This window comes from Chenopodium quinoa, unplaced genomic scaffold, assembly GCF_001683475.1.
Source record: "Chenopodium quinoa cultivar QQ74 unplaced genomic scaffold, ASM168347v1, whole genome shotgun sequence".
Taxonomy (NCBI): Eukaryota; Viridiplantae; Streptophyta; class Magnoliopsida; order Caryophyllales; family Amaranthaceae; genus Chenopodium; species Chenopodium quinoa.
Window position 1 is genome coordinate 3308231 of NW_018744821.1, and position 18949 is coordinate 3327179.

The following is an 18949-nucleotide window of genomic DNA, read 5'->3' on the forward strand; positions in this document are numbered from 1 at the left end:
CCTATTTTGGTTCATGACCTTATGGAGTTGACGATCTCTTGGATCGTTAAGGGGTGTAACCTTCACCTCGTGAACGGTTTACAAGTTCCTTAAAAACTTGTTGGCGACTCTTTTGCTCTATCTTCTTCCCTTTTGGACGCCACCGTACTTTAGTGTATGATCACAGTGGGGTTCAAGCTAGTGGGATTTTAAAGGCTTGAAATTATTCCCTACAGGTACATGTTTTGTTACAGCTCTAAACACACATTCATGAAATGCGGAGGAGACTATGTTAAGATGGTTTATTGTGGAAAAATTGTCCATCAGAATGGCATGGTTTATGATCAGGTTAGCTTCAATTAAAGTTCATCTTTATACGTGTCAAACATAATTTAATTAACAATATTAATTTAACACACATGATTTTTGATGCAGTATGTTAGGACTTGTGCAATCTTATATGAAAATGTAACGCCCCGACTTTTAATCGGCGTCACCGGACCGTATATAACTTGTCATTCGCAGCGGATTAATTAACCATAGATAAACCATTCTTTACTCATCATACTAAGCGGAATCAATTATATATAGATAATCTCATAGCCACCTGTGGGTTATGGGCCCACAAATAAACATACTCCTTAATGAGAATATTCAATAAAAAAAAATACAACTCCAGTCTTCCTTACTGTAATAAAATAATCAATATATCTCAGCTCTCGATGATCCCTAATACATAAGCCTTGATTCCATAATCCCTAAACTAAATAAATTCCTTTAATCCCTTTGCTTTAGATTAACTTCAGCTCTGTCATCATTATCCCTGTAATTATCCATAAAAATAGTAAACAGAGAAAACACAGGAAAATCCAAAAATGAGTTGAAAACTTAGTAACATTACTCTAGCCTGTAAAACAGTTTTTCTTTCAAAATCATTTGAGCATATATCAAACATACATAGTTGTTCAGAAATAATCTAACATCATTAATTTTAAAAGCTGTGTCGGCAAGGATCATTCCCTTTATGTAAGATCATAGGTAATTACATGTTTTGGACGTAACATAACTTTCATTCATGTGGGAATGTTTCCCCCTTTCATTAACATACTTTCCTCAACCTGTAACTCGCCTATTTTCAACGTTCAGTTCACTTTCCAATGCCGACAAAAGTTTCATCTATCGTATCATTTTAAATCATTTCAGAACAACTTTACATTTCATAAAAATTCATAGCACATTGACACATATCGTAATCATCAATTCATAACACTTAATTGAATAAAATAATCATTACATTAAACATTTAACAGGGGCTTAACATAACAGCTCACTTACACATATTTTATAAATTAATAAAATAACTAGAAATACATGTCGTTCATAGCATTCTTATCACCTTGTATGATGTTAAGATATCTTTATGAACTATCGTACATATCAGTACATCGTAAAACTCATCAATAGAGTATCCTTGTGAGTTCTCTTAAGTCCTTTAATAAAATTCATGTATTCGTAATCTTTTTGGTGGACATGCTAGTCGCTGGACAGTATGACATGGCGAAACGTCTTCCGCGATCGGCCGGTGCCCATAACATAGAGCAGGTGCTCGACATAGTTGGGCTGGTGCCCCATGGGTACATGCATTGCATGACCGAAACATAACATATACTGCCAGACGAACTAGGACTTTCATTTTCATTTATCATGTTGTGTACCTTTTAACAATTTATTCGTAGATTATTAACATACTTTCGAGAGATCCACAAATCAATAAAACATTGTACATATATAAAAGCATTCATATAAATCAGAAGACTGAAATACATTAATAAACGTGTTTATCATATCATAAGTCATTAAAAATATATACAAGGATATAAAAGGTCATGTCATGTCATTTGCACATAACACACTTTTAAATCATAACACGTCAAACATATCATATAGGCTTACATATGATGTAGTAACAGGCCATTTAAGATGTCAAACATGTCATGATTACACAGGTGCATTCATGATTACCAGACATAATTGTCACACATACGGGACTAGACACAGTTGCTAAACATAATAGTTACATATACGAGACTAAACACAATTGCTAGACATAATGGTTACCTCATTTGATCATCTTTAATCATCTCACTCATTCTCCAATAATCATTATACGAACTCTCAACCTCCGTCATTAGTTCCTCATTGTCATGACTCATTTGATCATACCCAATAATAATAAATACTCATTAGTAACGTCTTAATTCAAAATCTTTGATAAAAACAAATATAAACTTATTTTCATAGAATAAAACAACTGTTACATGATTCAGAGTAAAACGAGAACTACTTATAAAAGATACTACATACTACTATTCATATTAGTAGAGTAAATGAATTGAAAACTCTAATCTCTTTAATAATTTAAGTATGAAAGCATTAATAAGACTCATTTTAGAGGATTTATCATACGAAATACAGTAAAATCATTTCTTATGTCAAGTGATTATTTTAGAAAATAAACAAGTATAAAATAGCATAACATAGGTACTACTCATGTTATTATTATCAAGGAAAAGTAATAGTGAAATACAAAGTATGAAATCATTCTCATAAGAGTCATAACCAAAATTAAAAGTAACAAAGTAAACTCACTTTGGTGATATTGAAAAGAAGTAGGTTCAATTCAAGAACTTGGTTTTAAAAGACCACTTGTGTCTCCGTAAGAACAGAACATATATATCACGAACATGGAGAAAGAAGAAGAGTGGGCTGCAATCAGAGGCCGCGTCGGGGTGACTTGTCAACGGCAAGGGAGGGGTGGCACCGCCTTGAACAAGTAGGGGTGGCGGTGGTTGTGATAAAGCTATTAGTGATGTTTTTTAATTTAGCCGTCGAACTTTATGGCTATTCTTATACTTGCTGCTAGGAAGAAAGAAAGGATAATGACCAAGTTTGCTAAAGATAATCATAAAATTTTAAGCGACAAATAGCAAGAAAGCAAAACTAGACTAAGCTAGTTCATTGCTTAGCCGTGAAGATAGGAAGTGAAATGAAGAGGCAAGCTTTGTCTTTTGCGAGCAAGGACATAATGGCCATTTCACTATCTCGGGTAAAAATAAAGATCCTGATGCAAATCTTTCAATATTTGACAAAACATAAAAATATGACTTATTAACCCAAAATACATTTTAAAATAATTACTTTGCTTCGTATAATTAGCTTCTGAAATAATATAATCATAAAATAAGATTAAGACTAAAATAGTCATGCTTGGTAAAATATAAATTAAACTTTAATTAAGCTAATAAAATAAAATTAGAGTATAATAAATTAAGTTTTAAAATCTCGGGTATTACATCAGGTTTGGGAGAAACAATTTGGTGATCAAAGTCGGATATTCATGCTTGACCCAACGTTTGCGGTAACAGAACAACTTTTTAAAACCGACAATATTTCACAATGAGTATATGTATGTAACTAACATAACTATGTGAAGGAGTTATGTCTTTGATAAGTGCAATTACTAGATATATCAAGGATCACTATTATGGAGATAATAAGTTCATTCTATAGGGACGTCAATGTTTGGTGCTAGATATGACAATTGATCTTTGGGCTAGCTTAATGGCCCTGATAAGTGATTTTTATGTCACTTTTAGGGTGTTTATTGAGTCGCTTTCCGGCTTATTTTACAATAATTTAGCCCATTTTGTTCTTTATTTCTTTTATTTGCTTACTCTCGTCTTTTATCTTTATTTTGAGTATTTTAGTAGTTTTTAATAGTTTTTAGTTTATTTTCGTATTTTTAGTTAATAATTCCTAGTTTCTCTCATTTTCTTATTTTATTTTATTTTACTTCTTTTGATTTTATTTTTTAAGTTATTTTTATTTTATTTTATCTTTATTTTATTTTATTTTATTTGTCTCGGTTTCACCCTCTGGTTTGTTTGTGTGTAGGCTCGAGTTCAAGGTCCAAGCCGAGGCTTTTCAACAGTCACAACCACTCATCACCTCCTTGTTGCTGCCACCATACCAAACCAGCACCTGCCCTCACGCAAAACAGCCCACCAACAACACCCACCAATAACCCCAATTCAGCCCACCAATAACCCCAAATCTGCACACCTGAACAACCCCCTCAACCACCTCCACCCAATTACAACAACAGCAACGCAACTAACACCACAAACACCACGCACCGCAGCCTCCTTCAGCCACCAATTAAACCACCAACACCACAAACACCACGCACCGCAGCCTCCGTCAGCCACCAATTAAACCACCAACACCACCTATCAGCCCACCACAACCCGCAACAAAAATTACCTCCTCCAATCTACCACCCTGAACCACCACCAAACAAATCGCAGCCACCCTAACCACCTGAACCACCAACACCCCGCAACAGACCCCCATTTAATCCATCCTCACAGCACACCACCTCTGCCACCATCTCCTCCACACAAAGCGACTCCAACCCGCAACAACAGCCCACCAACAATCCCCTGTTCCCTCATCGCAGCTGCAGCCACCCAACTTCACCGTAACACCCGCAATAACAACTCTAATCACCCTTACCCAAACCGCATCGCAAGCCAATTCGCAACCACCATTTGCCCGCAATTGCAGCAACCAATTTGATTGGAGCTTCGCGGCCGCGCAACCCTGTCAGAAAGCGCGCAATTGGAATCAAAATCATAGTCGAGACAGTAGCTTTGCGCGACCTCTGCGCGATGTCTTCGTGGGCGCGCAAATGTGGGTTCAATTACGAGCTTCTCACGTGATTACTTATGAAGATCGAATGGTGTTGATTTATTGATGCCGATTTTTGATGATAATGAGCGGTGTTAATTGAAGGGTAATTGTTTTGATGGGATGTGAAGCTTGGGATCAACTTTCCCCATTTTTAGAGCATCTTCAATTCGAAGAAGAAGGGGAATGAGATGGGGTCTTACTTTGGTTTTGGGTGGACCGATTTGTTTTTCTTTTTCTTTTAATTTCCTTTTCCTTTTACTTTATCTCTTATATATTTCCTTTCTTATTTTCTATTTTCTATTTTATTTCTCTTTACTTATTTAGTTTCTTTCTATAGCTTAAGATAAATACCCATTTTTTTTTGGGGGGGGGGGGGTAATTAAGGGGATTCCATTATTTACATTTTCTTAATTAGTTTAGGAGAGCTTCTCTCTCTTAGGGTTAGATTAGATAATTTTTAGGGAGAGAAAAATAGATTATTGCTCAATTTTCTTCCAAGATTCAACTTTGCTCAAGTTTAAGTTTCAATCAAGCAAGAATTCAAGTTTTCATCATTCTTTAATCCTTTCTTTAGTAATCTCTTCTCCTTTCCTTTGGTTTTATTTATTTGTTTTATTGTTGTTTATTCTTGTTTATGTTATTAGTTCATCTAGTTGTTATTGATTTCATTGATTTTAATTATGTTTTGCTTTGAGTTTCTTGAGTTTATTTCTAGTTTTAATATTGTGTTTAATCTCCCTTCTCTAGGCTAAACTTTTGGCTAGGGGAAGGGGGTGGAAGATATGATTTGATATTGGATGAATGATGATGGTTGAATTGAACTTATGCCATATATTGATGGAAGACATAATTTTTATTAGCTTGGGATTATTGTTGCACTCTATTTGATGTTTTCTAGTTTAAATGCATGAAAGTGATTTGAACTAGATTAGGATCACCTCTATTTTAATGATTGCATGAGAATGAGTTATTAAAGTGGAGTTTTTATGGATTGTGCTTCTTAATTCTCTTGATTTGATTGTAACTAATAGGATGCATGAGAATGATCATTATTAGTGTAGACCTCTTTCATTGATTTGCCTAGACTATTGCATGAGAATGAATTGTTTAGGTAGAATCTTGTGTTCTTTCGCATATGTTTCAGGATAATCACCATTATTCTCCTCTTTCTAATCATATTGGATACCCTCGTATCCCTAGCGTCATTTTCTATTGATTTTAATTATCATCTTCTTGTTTATTTGTAGTTTTAGTATTCTTACTCAACAAAACCAACAAAAACAATCCCCCTTTCACTCTTACATTAGTGATATTTGATGTTGAATTAGCGTGCTTTCCTAGTGGTTCGACCCTTTACTTGCCACTAACTAGTTTAGTGTAAATTTAGATATTATAAATGATTAATTTGGTTAGGGTAGTAGCTTAACGACCTATCTAATCCCGATCAAATTTTGGCCCCGTTGCCGGGGAAGCGGCTTGTTTAGCGTCTATTTTTGCTATTGTTAGAGTCATTTTATTTTCTTTCCTTTCTTTTATTTTGATTGTTTAATCCTACTTGTCATTGCTAATCGTGTGCTTAGCTTTGTTGTTTTCAAAGAGAGATATGGCAAGACAAGAGGATGACCTTCTTTTTAGGGAGTTTGGAAATCTGGAAATCTATGAGCTCACGAGTGGTATATTTCTCCCGACCACCGAGAATAATTTCACAATCCATCCACAATATGCTAGGATGGTGCAAGTTGAGTAATTTTCCGGAGGCGTAAGTGAAGACCCTATTGAGCATTTGGACCGATTCCTTGAGTTGTGTGCAATGATGCAAACAAATGAAGTGAGCCAAGATTACATTCGTATGCATCTCTTTCGGCAATCTCTCACCGAAAGAGCAAAGAAATGGCTCAAGCTTTTGAAGCCCAACTCTCTCACCACATGGAAGGAAGTTGCAAAGGCCTTTCTCAAGAGGTTCATCTCCGATGAGCAAACCGCAAAAATGAGGAGGAAGATAGCTTCCTTTGAGCAAGAATCGGATGAAAATCTTGGGGAAGCATGGGAAAGGTTTAAGGATTTGATTAGAGCATGTCCTCATCATGAATTCAACCGTAATTTGTTAATGAGATTATTTTATGATGGCTTGGAGCCAATATCAAGGACCAATCTAGATGTGGGTGCCGGTGGCCAATTGATTAAGATCCCTCAAAGCCAAGTTGAAGCTATAATTGAAGAAGTGGCTACTAGCTATTCTTGGGGAGGCCGAAAGAAGGTCCCAAGGGAAGCAAAGGGATCTTTATGAGTTGGAGAAAGTCGGCCAACTTAAGCACATAGTTAAGCTCTTGAATGAAGGTCTTTCCAAGTTAAACTCAAGTGTTGGTTTGTGTTCAAAACCTTCACAAATCATTGATTTCTCATGTGCTCGTTGTGGTGGGACGGATCATGATGCATCCTATTGTAGAGAGTTCAATCTCAAGCATGGTGAAGTTTTGACTTTGAGGGAAAAAGAGTTTGTAACCCAAGCTCAATCCCAACAACTTCAACAACCTCCAAGGTAAGAAAACTCCTACCCCCAAGATGGACCTCTCTTCAATCCACCAACCCAAAACTTTTCCTACCTTTCCAACCAAGTAGAGAACTCTCAAGATCAAAATCATGACCTATGTCCTCAAGCGTATGAAGAAAAATCCCCACCCGACCACACACAAACCCAAATTCTTCAACAACGTCAAACTATCACTCCACAATTCCAAGAAATCAAATCTTACAATGAAGTTGTTGATTCCCAACTAGCCAAAACTTCTTCTCTCCATTTAACCACAAAACTCCCCTTAAAATCATCTACTAACCCTTCACATACTTATCAACCCAAAACTTGCAAGGAGGACAAGGTTGTAGATGATATGGTTGAGAAGAAGGTTCAAGAATAAAATGAGGAGCCATTTGATTTTAGTGAACCAAACAAGTTTGAAGGCCCGGTTCCCTTTCCTTGTAGGATAGTTGAGAATGTCGTTTTGAAGAGCCCTATGGCGATGAGCGTATGTAGAGTTAATGTGGTCGATGATGTGATGGCTAATGAGAGCTTACCTCCACGTGATGATAAGGTGACAATGAGGTATGATGACTTCCTTGAAGTTCCATCTTGGTTTGAAGGCTCTCTTGAGGAAGGTGAGGTTTCCCTTCCTAATATTGAGGATTCCAAGCTCGATCCCCCTTTTAGAAGGAAAAGAAAGAAGAGTGAAAAAAGAATAAGAATCAACAAGAATAAGGGAAAGAGAAAAGATGAGCCACCATGGGCTCTTGATTCATTCCCTCCTTTTCCTTGTGGTGATGTGAGACCTCAAGGAGTTCTAGTTCTCAAGTTTGGGGGCATCTATGATTCAATCCTCAAGTTGATGAGGGTGATGTTCTTTAATCCACCTTGAATGAGGTGAAGGGTCAAGCTAGAGACTATAAACAAGTGCTTCCCGGGAGGCAACCCGGAGGATTTCTAACCCTTTTTCTCCCACTCCCTTCTTTTTCTTTTTGCTTTATTTCTTTGTTCTCTTTTAATATTTTCTTTTGTGTCTTGTCTTGCCTTGTAGGTTTCTTTTTGGAAGTTTGGAGCGGAGTGACATTTGGTGAACTTTATTTTATGCTCCTTAATTCTTTTAAGCTAACCTCCTTGTGAGACCTTTCTTACTTTTACTCTTTTACTCTTTCTTTGAGTGCTTAGTTTAGGACTAGTTTAGGAAGAAGTTGAATGGTTCGAGGTTGTTTGCATTGGTTCTATGGAACCTGGGATCATTGATGTTGTTATCGAAAGATCAATTGTTTGACGATTGGGACTTATCTGGTTTATATGCCTTGTTTGTGAACCTTTTTTATTTCTTCCTCTTTATTTTGTTTTGTTTTCTTTTTTTTGTGTGGCAAACATGACTAGGGCAAGATTAAATGAATTTGTTGTGGAATTTGCTCATGCATTTGGAATTGATTGCTTTGATAATGTGCTAAAGAATGTTTTTCTTCCTAATTAATGATGGCCTACATGGTTTGAGAGTGCTTATGGTTGAGATAGACAAATTTTAAGCTAAGGTAGCAAGGTTAAGAATTATTGAGGACGTTTGAACCCTTAGTTCACGAAAAAGTGGTAAGATGGTTTTGCTCTCTATAGTGGATTTGAAGCTCTTTATTTAGTATTTGCTTACTTCCCATCCCTTGTGAGATTTAAATTGTTCAAGCCTCCATCAATTTTGTTGAGCGGCGCTTAGGATCCTTGACTATGCATATCTTAATCCTTGTGCTGTCCTCTAACTCCCAAGATCGTGACCAAGCAGCTCTAGGGGAGGAAAAGGGCACCCCTTTTCTTATTTTTCTTTATCTTCTTTTTGTTTTGTTACATATTTTGTTTTTATTTTGCATTTGCTCCTCTTGCCAACCCTTTGAGCCTATTCCCTTTCTTGATTATGAGCCATATTACAAGCCTTATGACCTTTTGTTTCCCTAACCCTTAGTTTGTGAAGCATTTGGGTTTGATAGTTTGTTTTGTAATGAAAATGAGAAAGTATTATGCTCTTTGTACCAAGCAAGAAAGTAAATTGTATATATTGTGTGTAATAAAGAAAATGCATCCTAGAAAAAGCCGTCCTTAGTTAAAAAGGCAAGGACATCAAATAAGTTTTCATTACAAAAAAAAAAAAGGTTTTGTTTCCTTCCCTAAGTTAAGCATTGAGGACAATGCTTCGTTCAAGCTTGGGGGGGGGGAGCGTTACTTCGTTTTCTTTTTATGGAATGTTGGTGTTGAGTAAGCTTGGGGGAGATGGCATTTTTGGTATTTTTTGTTTGATGTTTGGTGATTTCTTGAGTTTGTTTTTGAGGTTTGATCACCCTTTTGCTTCACTTAGGAAATATCACCAAAATTTTCAAATTTTTACCCCGCCTTAACCCTTTGCCTTACGTTACAACCCTAGTTAAGACCCTTAGACTTTAGAGGGATGAGGTCAAATTCCGGTGGAGGGAGATAGATTTCAACCCTATGGAGAGAGTATGCATAGTTGAGATGTCGGGATGACCCACTAATTCCACAAATTGAATCTTTTTCCGGTTCCTTCGTGGAATCGTGAGGAGCTAAATAGGGGGTGATTTGAAGCTAGTGGAGAGTACGTGGACCGTCTTAGATGGGGATAGGGCGGAAAATGAATTCTCTAGTTCTCTATGCTTAGCTTAGGTTTGTCTCTCTCAACCATGAGCATCTTAGAACGTGTTTTCCCTCATTGTATTGAGAAAGGTGAGTATTCTTTGGTGCATGTCTCTTCGTTTTGAGTCCAAATGGAGTATTTTCCGCCTTTGAGCTTGATTGGTTTTCCTAAACCTTGCTATGTTATGTTGGTCATGGTTGTGTTTGTTTTTTGTGTTTGCTTTTCTTTTTCTTTTTGTTTTGACTTGGTTTTTGTCTAGAGTTGTGGGTTAAACTCTTAGGACACCCTCACGAGAGCACACTCGTCCTCTAGGGCGATCTAGGGGTTTAAAGGGCTTGTCTTTAGTTGCTAAAATTGACCGTGATTCCTACAAAAGTGAGTTAGTAAACATTCTTGTCTCCTTTAGTGTCTTAGATTTGCTTGAATAAATCATTCTCCTTCTCTCGTGTTTCATGTTAATTTGCTCGAGGAAGAGCAAAAGTTTAGATTGGGGGAGTTTGATAAGTGACTTTTATGTCACTTTTAGGATGTTTATTGAGTCGCTTTCCGGCTTATTTTACAATAATTTAGCCCATTTTGTTCTTTATTTCTTTTATTTGCTTATTCTCGTCTTTTATCTTTATTTTGAGTATTTTAGTAGTTTTTAATAGTTTTTAGTTTATTTTCGTATTTTTAGTTAATAATTCCTAGTTTCTCTCATTTTCTTATTTTATTTTATTTTACTTCTTTTGATTTTATTTTTTAAGTTATTTTTATTTTATTTTATCTTTATTTTATTTTATTTTATTTGTCTCGGTTTCACCCTCTGGTTTGTTTGTGTGTAGGCTCGAGTTCAAGGTCCAAGCCGAGGCTTTTCAACAGTCACAACCACTCATCACCTCCTTGTTGCTGCCACCATACCAAACCAGCACCTGCCCTCACGCAAAACAGCCCACCAACAACACCCACCAATAACCCCAATTCAGCCCACCAATAACCCCAAATCTGCACACCTGAACAACCCCCTCAACCACCTCCACCCAATTACAACAACAGCAACGCAACTAACACCACAAACACCACGCACCGCAGCCTCCTTCAGCCACCAATTAAACCACCAACACCACAAACACCACGCACCGCAGCCTCCGTCAGCCACCAATTAAACCACCAACACCACCTATCAGCCCACCACAACCCGCAACAAAAATTACCTCCTCCAATCTACCACCCTGAACCACCACCAAACAAATCGCAGCCACCCTAACCACCTGAACCACCAACACCCCGCAACAGACCCCCATTTAATCCATCCTCACAGCACACCACCTCTGTCACCATCTCCTCCACACAAAGCGACTCCAACCCGCAACAACAGCCCACCAACAATCCCCTGTTCCCTCATCGCAGCTGCAGCCACCCAACTTCACCGTAACACCCGCAATAACAACTCTAATCACCCTTACCCAAACCGCATCGCAAGCCAATTCGCAACCACCATTTGCCCGCAATTGCAGCAACCAATTTGATTGGAGCTTCGCGGCCGCGCAACCCTGTCAGAAAGCGCGCAATTGGAATCAAAATCATATTCGAGACAGTAGCTTTGCGCGACCTCTGCGCGATGTCTTCGCGGGCGCGCAAATGTGGGTTCAATTACGAGCTTCTCACGTGATTACTTATGAAGATCGAATGGTGTTGATTTATTGATGCCGATTTTTGATGATAATGAGCGGTGTTGATTGAAGGGTAATTGTTTTGATGGGATGTGAAGCTTGGGATCAACTTTCCCCATTTTTAGAGCATCTTCAATTCGAAGAAGAAGGGGAATGAGATGGGGTCTTACTTTGGTTTTGGGTGGACCGATTTGTTTTTATTTTTCTTTTAATTTCCTTTTCCTTTTACTTTATCTCTTATATATTTCCTTTCTTATTTTCTATTTTCTATTTTATTTTCTCTTTACTTATTTAGTTTCTTTCTATAGCTTAAGATAAATACCCTTTTTTTTTTGGGGGGGGGGGGGGGGTAATTAAGGGGATTCCATTATTTACATTTTCTTAATTAGTTTAGGAGAGCTTCTCTCTCTTAGGGTTAGATTAGATAATTTTTAGGGAGAGAAAAATAGATTATTGCTCAATTTTCTTCCAAGATTCAACTTTGCTCAAGTTTAAGTTTCAATCAAGCAAGAATTCAAGTTTTCATCATTCTTTAATCCTTTCTTTAGTAATCTCTTCTCCTTTCCTTTGGTTTTATTTATTTGTTTTATTGTTGTTTATTCTTGTTTATGTTATTAGTTCATCTAGTTGTTATTGATTTCATTGATTTTAATTATGTTTTGCTTTGAGTTTCTTGAGTTTATTTCTAGTTTTAATATTGTGTTTAATCTCCCTTCTCTAGGCTAAACTTTTGGCTAGGGGAAGGGGGTGGAAGATATGATTTGATATTGGATGAATGATGATGGTTGAATTGAACTTATGCCATATATTGATGGAAGACATAATTTTTATTAGCTTGGGATTATTGTTGCACTCTATTTGATGTTTTCTAGTTTAAATGCATGAAAGTGATTTGAACTAGATTAGGATCACCTCTATTTTAATGATTGCATGAGAATGAGTTATTAAAGTGGAGTTTTTATGGATTGTGCTTCTTAATTCTCTTGATTTGATTGTAACTAATAGGATGCATGAGAATGATCCTTATTAGTGTAGACCTCTTTCATTGATTTGCCTAGACTATTGCATGAGAATGAATTGTTTAGGTAGAATCTTGTGTTCTTTGGCATATGTTTCATGATAATCACCATTATTCTCCTCTTTCTAATCATATTGGATACTCTCGTATCCCTAGCGTCATTTTCTATTGATTTTAATTATCATCTTATTGTTTATTTGTAGTTTTAGTATTCTTACTCAACAAAACCAACAAAAACAATCCCCCTTTCACTCTTGCATTAGTGATATTTGATGTTGAATTAGCGTGCTTCCCTAGTGGTTCGACCCTTTACTTGCCACTAACTAGTTTAGTGTAGGTTTAGGTATTATAAATGACTAATTTGGTTAGGGTAGTAGCTTAACGACATATCTAATCCCGATCAGGGCCAAAGCCTTATAGAGTGGATCCTACAAGGTCACACATAAGAGTATTGGGTTAAACAAGTTAGAGGCCCATTATTGGGCCTCATGAGTTCATGACATACCATGTTGATAATTGGGCTTAGATAGTTAGAAGAGTCTAATGGGTTTTGGACTTGACATGGTTTTATTTCTAGATATGATATATAAATATAAAACATGCCTAGGGTTGCATGACAACAATTGACATACAGTGAATTGTCACACAAACAACCAGGTTTCCCAAAAACCCTAACTCTCTCTCTCTCTACTCGGCCCTCTCTCTCTCCTCCCTGTCTGTACGGCCCTATTCCTTGGGTAGCGCATGTGGTGGTGCGTGGGTGGTGTTGTGGTGTGTTCGTGGCTCAAATCTCCGTTGAAGGTTGATTGAAGTGTTCAGTCACAACTAACTAGCATTAGTGGAGGTTTAATCCATGCTCATGGACTAAGTAGAGGAATCACACTTGAAGTTCTTTATCTCCCATTGTTCGTGCTCGATCGCACGTGGAATCACGCTTCAAATGTACGATTATATGTTCCTTATGTGTTATGCATTAGATCTTGGGATTAGGTACTGTATGAATATGATTCATGTTTATTTCCGCTGCATAGTACCTATAATTCTCTATAGTGGTATCAGTTAGCCTATTGCATTTACGCATATTGACTATAATTGTTTGATAGTCCACAATTTTAATTCAATTAAGAGGGAGATTAATTTAATTATGGTTCAATTATTATTTTAATGTGATTAAACTTTTGGAATCAATTAAATGTGATTTAATTATGCTCAAATAGCCATGAAGATGACCGTTTTAAGCCCTAATATGTTCAAAAATTTCGAACCCCCTAACCCTAAATTTCGAATTTTTCGAATATCCTAGCCCTAAAATATGATTTTTGTGCTTGATTTTGATTTAATTCGGTTTATTTTATGATTCATAATTTTAATCGGATTGATTTATGCATAAAAATGTTTTATGTATGATGATCAATTTAATTTTAAATGTTAAAATTAAATTGGGATTAATTTTATGATGAACCCTAATTTTAAGATTGAATGTTGATTTAATTTTAATTTTTGGACTAATTTGATTTAATTTTAATAAATGTTATTTTAATTAAAATTGAAAAAAAGGGTTTTCGCAGCGGCAACCGCGGCTGGGTGGCGCAGCCACGGCGGCTGCCGCTGTAGGTGGTTCGGAGGGAAGGGCGGGGCAGGGCAGCAGGTCGGGTCAGGGGTGCAGCAACAGCAGCACCGTGCAACAGTTGCACGACACTACTACTGTTGTTGTGTACCGCTGCAAAGCAGCGTACACCTCACGGTGTACGGCCACCGTGGCCGGCTTTGGTTGGCCACACCACGATGGTTGGTGCACGTTTTTCAAAAAAAAAATTTAAAAAATATTTCAAGATAAATATGATTTATTTTGGATGAGATAAAATATTTTGAAAATATGATCTTTTATTTTGAAAGATAAATTCGGTTTTATTTGGATAAATCTATTTTTAGGATAAAGTTAAATCTTTCAAAAGTTGTTATATTTGATATTATCCATATTTAAAGTTGTTAAATTGGTAATTATCCATAATTAAAGTGATTAATTTTGGATAAGATTTGTTAGGATATTCTGAGCATATTCCAAAAAGGATAATAATTGATTTAAATAATGTGATTATCCCATAATTATTTTTGGATATAATTTATTTAAAATTTTGTGATTGGCTAGTAATTAGGATAGAATTTCCTAACTGTGTTAGGATAATCTTTGAGGATAAATATGATTTATCTTTTAAGATTAAAATAAGATTTGATTCTATCTCATGACTAATTTAAAATATATTATATTTTGTTGATGGTCATGAATAATATATGATATTATCTAATTGTATTAATTAAAATATGAGATATTTAGATGCCATGTTTCCTTAATTATTATCATTCGATGTTGTAGTTTAGGAAAGCATGACGAGTGATTTATTATTTGACACTTTATAATATATGATATTATTTACTGCTATATAATGACTATTATGGCCAGTAGATTACTAAATACGATTTGCGCATCGTGATGTATTTTTGTAATCTTAGTACGATCGACGTACCGATAAAGTATTTTTGTAATTTTATTTCATTTTATTTAAGTAGTAGATAGAATAGAGTAAAATTACAGGTTGCATGAAGTGAAGGTCCAAAGGAGCAAGGTGGATGAGATCCATGAAGGTTCAAGTGGGAGTTTTTTGCTTTATTAGTTTCTTAGGATTAGGGGTCATGCTATGTCTTGTTTATGCATTCAGTATTTTATGCATGTTAGATTTTATTGATGTTTTGTGATGATGCGCTAGAGTTCACTATTTAATCACAACATAATAAATCTAGGTCCCAGTAATATTGAGGTTGCTTTTCCAATCAAAAACCCGATGAAACCTTCGATATTTATGATGGGTCATGCTAAAGTTGGGTGTCATATTATATCTTAGGGGAGTGGGGGTAAAACAAATTTTACAATTTTGATTGGTTATACTCAACAAGGCTACCGAAAGAGTTTAGAACCTTGAAGCTAAGGGTAATAATTAAACATGTGATGATTAATTATTCAACCAAGAGTTACAAAGAGTTGTAATCAGTAAAGAGTTTACTCACCTTGAAAATGTAATGGTTGATGGTAGGGCTAAAGTCCGGTCAATTATTGCACAAATAAAGGATCTTGGAATCATTTTATTCAATAGGGATCAATTAAAATTGAATAAATGCTTTAAAGTTGCCAATTTAATTCGCTTATGGCACTTTAAATTTTTTATTAAACATAATTGAATTTTGCGTTTACTTATAAGTAATACGTCGTTCTAATTTAATTATTATATATAATCTCCTTGATTGAAAACAAAGTTGAGAAACGTTCTCAAAAGTTAAAAGGTAATCCATAAACCTATATTTCAATTTTGCTAAGATGGTTCTAAAAGGCAAGTTTTAAAAACTCATGTCAAATGTCTAAGGTTAGTTTTATTCAAAACGTTTGAGTAAAATGCCAATACATATTCATTTTGAAAAGCGTTTCAAGGGATATAATGAGATGGAAGGTACAAACCCTCTAAAAGACAAGTATAGAAGTCCAATAAAATCTCTTATCTTCAATATGATTGAATATAAGAAAGTGATTGGAAATTTATATGATCAAAAGTTGATCAAATGATGCTATTCTTCATCTACTTTATATAAGAGTTAAATAATTATTAAACTCTAATATGAATATTGATTGAATAAGACTTAGCAAAATCATGAAAAGTGCTTAAAGTAGTTAAGCCAAGCATCATTTTGAATCTAAGAGAAGTGTTCTAAGTGGCTCAAATGGGAAAGGTTTAGGAATATATGAGGATTGCATTAAGAAGTTATAGGCCAAGAAATGCAAACAAGTTTCTACTTCTCTAACCTAGAACTACTTATATGCTAAAAGTTGTTATGAACAGTAAATGTTTCAAATTAAATGGACCAATTCCAATTGATTAGAAACTACCTCATATAGTTGGAAGGTAAAAGAATGGAAAATATTCCAATTTAAGAAGTATATTATAGAAATTGATTTAGCACATTACTACTTCTTGGACATATGATGTCTTGTTTAGTTCTCTCTTATTGAGAATGAGGTTGAACTAAATGAAGAAGTATGGCTAAAGGTGAAATAAAGCTATAAGTTTAGAAGTAAATGTTGCTACTTCACAAGTAGAATTTACGAGTCTGGAAGAAAAAGTTGCAACTTTACAAGTAGAACCTATATTTAACCTTACCTTGTTATTGGCTAGAATTAAATAAATGTTATTCATTCTTGCCATTATCAAAACCCCATTCAATGTTAGTAATGACTAAGCATCGAAGATTAAAAAACGTGGAATAAATGTTATTCTATGCTTCATTGAGTCATAATGTGTTTTGAGATTGCTAAATAGGTTCAAAGTTCTATATGATAGAAATAATTAAACCATTTTTATATATGAATTGTCTCTAAAATGTCAAAAATTCGAACGAAAATGAACATTGCATGCGAAAGATCTAAAGGGATGGACTTTCAATATCATTAGATTATGAATCCATTGATTTATGTAAATATCATTCTAATTTGAAATTTTGACAAAGTCATCATTTAGAGAAATGATGATGCAAACTCGAGGTCGAATACATATCGATGTAAGAAAACTAAAGGTTCAAAGGCTAGAGACGGACAATGAAACTTCGTTTGTGATACGATCACTACTTGTGCTTAGTTGAAGCATAAGTATGAAAATTTTGAAAAGTTCAAAATGTTCAGTATGAAGTTCAGTATCAACTTGACAAGATAATGATTACATTACAATATGATTGTAATTGTGAAAATTTAATTCAAGACATATACTTGGCAACACATTCAAAGTATTGCGATATGATCATAATAATGAGAATTTAAGCCAAGACCTTGATGAACATCCAAGAGTTGTGAAATCGTTTTACGAAAAACTCCGAAAGATAACCTTGTGAAGTGTTTATGAAGGGAGCTATCAATCTATATGAGATATATTTTGATAATGGATAAAATTACCTATCTTCCAACCATTGTTCAAGGGATATACTTTTAAGATAAGCTACAAAACTAAACAAACTACATAACTCAAATCATATTGTAGCAAAGGCTTCATATGAGATATGGATAAGAAAAGTTCTTATTAAGTCTTTCTACAAAACAAGGAATACAAATTGTATTAAATCGTTTGATACATGTTCGATTCCTATATAGAGAAAGGGGTACTACTATACAAACCATACTTGGCACAAAATGTTTGTTGCTCAAGTAGGTGCCCTTATGGAAATTGTTCCAAAAGGTCAAGTGGGAGTAGTATAAATCTCGAAAGAGTTCGAGAAAAGCAACAAACAAACATGGCTCAAACCATGGTTGGTTCACCCTATGCTAAATATGCCTCCTCAAAAAGGCAAGTGGGAGTATAAGAATCTCAAAAATTTTGAGAGCCTTGAAAGAGTTAAAGAAAAGTGATTTCGAAAATCTTGAAGAAATTTGAGAAGTAATCGAATCAAAGCAACAATATGAGCATGATTCACCTCATGTTACAAGTGACAACGCATGGTCTCATTAAGTGTAATGGGAATAATAACCATGTGTCGAAGGTAGTACATTCCAAGTGCACATCCTCAATTGTCATTTCTCATTGAAAGCTAAACAAAGTTGTTGTATGAGTTTCAACTGTTGCATAAAAACCCACAATGATGACTAGCATATGTAAAACTTAGCCCAAGAAATATGATTTCATATTGACTGAGAGTTCTAAAATATTCATTTTGGAACATGATGATTATGCAAGTAACAAAGATGATTTGACAAGTTATGACTCCAAGTGGTTTAAAAACCAGGAAATCTGAAATAGATTCTAAGTTTGTAAGAAAGTGTATAACACTTGATTAATTTGCCTAATTGGGTGAGACCCATTATAAGCAAAACAGACAAGAAAGAAAAATGTTTTCTAACTAAAGCAAAGACTTGTTAAAGGATTCAACAAATTCATAGTATGACTATGACTACGATGAAACCTTTACATTAGTCATCTTGCAAAGATCTATTAAAGATATTTTAGTGATTTCTACCTTATAAGATTTGGTAGATGGGTTTCAAAAACGCCTTCTTGAAATTGTTCATGAAACAAGATTTTTATATGATACAATCAAAAGTTTGAAAATCCAATAATCCTAAAGATGCATAAAAGATCCTTTAATGGATTAAAGTTAGCATCATGGAGTTGATTAATGTTCTTAATTTTGAGTTAATTAAATTGTTTGATGTTCTCGTAAAATGAAGAAAAGGTCTTGTGTGTACAAGATGTTTAGTGCGAGCTATGAAGTCTTCTTGGTCTAGTATAAAGAGCAAATTATTCATTGCTTGAAGAGTCAAGTGGTGGGTAGTGCATTCTGTATGAAAATCTTGAAGA

At 35.1% G+C, this 18949-nt stretch overlaps 1 long non-coding RNA gene across 1 annotated transcript; it reads right to left on the bottom strand.

Annotated features, from left to right (window-relative positions):
* Positions 1–576: 576 nt before the first annotated feature.
* On the bottom strand, positions 577–3005 carry LOC110704196. The gene is made up of 2 exons (XR_002507873.1): positions 2098–3005; positions 577–802 (listed from the first exon to the last, which is right to left on the bottom strand). It is a non-coding gene; the product is annotated as an uncharacterized LOC110704196 (long non-coding RNA).
* Positions 3006–18949: the final 15944 nt, after the last annotated feature.